Source organism: Orycteropus afer, unplaced genomic scaffold (assembly GCF_000298275.1).
Source record: "Orycteropus afer afer isolate SDZICR_OR568_19922 unplaced genomic scaffold, OryAfe1.0 scaffold00004, whole genome shotgun sequence".
NCBI classification, from domain to species: domain Eukaryota; kingdom Metazoa; phylum Chordata; class Mammalia; order Tubulidentata; family Orycteropodidae; genus Orycteropus; species Orycteropus afer.
The window spans coordinates 30,396,908-30,401,076 of NW_006921591.1; positions in this window are offsets into that span (position 1 = coordinate 30,396,908).

Here is a 4,169-nt window from a genome sequence, read left to right on the forward strand (position 1 = left end):
CTCACCTATTTTGGTCATGTTGTAAGAAGGGACCATTCCCTGGAGAAGGATGTCATGCTTGGTAGGGTGGAGGGTCGACGAAAGAGGGGGAGGCCTTCAGGGAGGTGGATTGATACAGTGGCTGCAATGATGGGCTCGAGTATAGCATGGATTGTGGGGCTGGCGCAGGATCGGGCAGTGTTTCATTCTGCTGTGCATGGGGTCGCTATGAGTCGGCAACGACTAGATGGCACTTAACAACAGCAACAACAATGTAAATGCTATTGATCTTCCTATTTCTTTTTCAGCAACCTCTTTGCTGGTGTAGAAAATCCCAACTGATACTTGGATGTTGATCTTGTATCCTGCCACAGTGCTAAATCTCTCAATTAGCATCAATAGATTTTTGACTGAATCTCTTGAGTTTTCTAGTTATAGGTTCATATCATCAGCAGATAGGGATAGTTGGACTTCTTCCTTACTTATTTACATGCCTTTGATTTCCCTTTCTTGCCTTATGGCCCTGTCTAGGACTTCCAATACAATGTAGAATAGAAGTTGTGGTAGCAGTCATCCTTGTCTGATTACTGTTCTTATTTGAGAATAATGTTGGCTGTTGGCTTTCCATAAATGCTCTTTATTATGTTGAGGAATGTCCCTTTTATTCCTATTTTGCTGAGAGTTTTGATCAGGAATGGGTGTTGGATTTTATCAAACGTCTTTTCTGCCTTAATTGACATGATCATGTGGTCTTCTCCTTTGTTTTATTTACTTGGTGGATGATGTTGTTTTTCTAATGTTGAACCATCCTTGCATAACTGATATGAACCCCACTTGGTATGGTGAATGATTTTCTTGGTATGTTGTTGGAGTCTATTTGCTAGGATTTCGTTGAAAATTTTTGCATCTATATACATGAGAGATATTGGTATGCAGTTTTCCTTTTGAATGATGTCTTTGCCTGGTTTTGGTATCAAGGTTATGCTTGCTTCATTAAATGAGTTAGGGAGGATTCCATCCTATTCTATGTTTTGGAATAGTTTGAGTAGGATTGGTATCTATTCTTCTCTGAATGTTTTGTAGAATTCTCCGGTGAAACTGGGCCAGGACTTCTTTTAGTTGCTAATTTTTTGATGACCTGCTCAATTTCTTCTATTGTGATGGGCCTGTTCAACTTTTCCACACCAGTCTGTGTTAATATAGGTAATGGTGTGTTTCTAGAAAACTGTCCATTTCCTCCAGATTTTCAAGTTTGTTGGAGTACAGTTCTTCATAGTGTCCTGATATTATCCTTTTTTTTTCTATTTGTTCTGTTGTGATGTGACCCATTTCGTTTCTTATTCGTGTTATTTTTATTCTCTTCCTCTTTTCCTTTGTTAAATTTGCCAGTGGTTTGTCTATATTATTGATCTTTTCCAAAAACCAACTTCTGGTCTTGTTGATTTTTTCTATAGCCCTTCTATTCTCTCTTTCATTGATTTCTGCTTGAATCTTGATTATTTCCATTCTTCTGGTGATTGTAGGCTTTTCTTTCTGTTCTTTCTCTCACTGTTGGAGATGTTGGTTTAAAGTGTTGATTTGGCTCTTCTTTTTTGATGTATGCAATTATTGCCATAAATTGGCCTATGATCACTGCTTTTGTTGTGTCCCAAAGATTTTGATATGATGTGTTTTCATTCTTATTTGATTCAAGGAATTTTCAAATTTCAATTTTTATTTCTTCTCTTACCCAGTCTTTCTCAAGGAGGGGGTTATTCAGTTTCCAGTATTTACTCTTTTCTTGTTGACCTTCTTATTGTTGATTTCTAATTTGATAGCATTATGATCTGAGAAGATGCTTTGCAATATTTCAATGTTTTTAAATTTATGAAGCCTTGCTTTATGGCCTAACATATTGTCTATCATGGAAAAAGTTCCATGTGCACTGGAGAAGAATGTATATTGTGCTGCTGTTGGGTAAGTACTCAATAGATGTGTATAAGGCCCAGTTGGTAGATTGTATTGTTTATCTCTTCTGCATTTTGTTGAGTTTCTTTCCAGTTGTTCTATATTTCAAAGAATGTTGTGTATCAAAGTCTCCCACTATGACTGTGGAGTCATCTATTTGGCTTTTCAACTCTTTTAAAGTTTGATTTATATATTTTGGGGCTCTTTCATTAGGTCTATAGATATGTATTATGGTTATATCTTCATGTTCAATTGATCCTTTAATAATTATGTAATGTCCTTCCTTGTCTCATATGGTGAATTTTGTCTTAAAGTCAGTTTGATCAGAAACTAGTATGGCCACTCCTGCTCTCTTACAGTTGCCATTTGCTTGATATATCTTTTTCCAACCTTTGATTTTTAGTCTATTTTTGTCTTTATCTCTAAGGTGTGTCTCTTGATGGGTTTTGTTTTCTTATCCAATCTGCAACTCTCCATCTCTTGAGTGGTGCATTTAATCCAATAACATTCAGTGTAATTATTGACAACCTTTGATTTTTAGTCTATTTTTGTCTTTATCTCTAAGGTGTGTCTCTTGATGGGTTTTGTTTTCTTATTCAATCTGCAAATCTCTGTATCTTGAGTGGTGCATTTAATCCATTAACATTCATTGTAATTATTGATAAGTTTGAATTATTGATAAGTTGCAGTAATTTTGTTGTGTTTTTTCATAGTGTCCCTGGTTTCTTTGTTCCATATTATTTTCTGTGCTGAGCCCATTATGTTTATGAATCATGTGATCATTTCCTTTGTTGCTGTTGTTTTAATATTTGCTGAATATTTCTGTTTGTCTTCTTTTTTATTGTGATGTGAAGGCTTATCATTTTTCTTTGAAGTTGCCCTATGATTTACAATTTTATCCCCGAGTTTAGAACAGTCCCTTCTATCTTGCAACAATCTTAACTTCCTCATCTTTTAGGAGTTCTGTAACTATACAATCTTTTCCTTCTTTTTGTTTGTAGTTGTCCTCATTTGCCAAATGATGTCTCTCATTTACTCTTTATAATCTTTTAAGCTTATTTTACTTTGGATGTGTCCATAGCTGTCATTTCTGGGATATGTCATCTTGTGTATTAATGGTCAGTTGTTATTTGCTATTTTTGGTTCTCTGTTCAAATAACTCCCTTTAGTATCTCTTGTCAGGTTGGTCTAGTTTTAAAACATTTCCCTTAATTTCTTGGAAATCTCCTAATTTCACCATCATATTTGAGGTGAAATTTTGTTGGTTATATAATTCTTGGTTGAACATTTTTCTCTTTCAGTGTTTTATATATACCATCCCATTGCCTTCTCGCTTCCATGTTTTCTGCTGAGAAATCATAGCTTATTCTTATTGGCTGTCTTTTGTAGGTAACGTTTTGTTTTTCCTGTGCTGCTTTCAAGATTCTGTCTTTGTCTTTGGTTTTGATAAGTTTGATGATGATGTGTCTTGTTGATTTTCTTTTGTGTTGTTGTATTTAGATCTTTGTTAACTGTTTGTGAAGAGCAGTCAAGGGTGACTTGGGCTCTTCTTGGTGGTTTTTTATCATTGTCCCTTTGTGGAGAAGGAGGTAATGGCTCTCACTCAGTAAATGAAGTTGCAGGAGGTGTGGTCGTAGTTGTTTCTTTTGGGGACTGTTGCTGTCTCCCACTCAGTTAGACAAAAATTACAATTGAATAACCATCAAAAACTAAAGCATGTGGACAAAAAAATGCACCAATATAATCACACAGGAACAGTAACCAAAAAAAGGAAAAAAGGGAAAAAGAAAAAGAGGAAACAAGAAAACCTGCAATATCTGGGGATAAGGCACTAAGAGAAAAAAAGTAGTGAAGGAGAATAATGAAGGAAAAAAAATGGGAAAAATGAAAAAAGAACTACAAGGAACAGGGTTAACCACAAGAAAAAAGGACGAAATAAAAGTTAAATTAAATAAAAAATTTCAACCAGTAACAGGGAAAAGAAAAAAAAAAAAAAAAAAACTGAAAAGTAGGACTTAGGAGAGGAAGAATAAGAATAATAGTAAAAGGGAAAAAAGTGTTAATAATGATAGTTGTTTTAAAATAGACAAATGCAAGCAAACTAATAACCAGAAAACAGAAACCAAAAAAGAAAAAAGAAATAAAAATAAAAAAAAGAGGAAAAAAATCAGTGGAGGACATGGAAATGCACCCAGGTTTCATGTGAGCACACAGACTGTGATGGAGTTCCTGTGGGCCCAGAA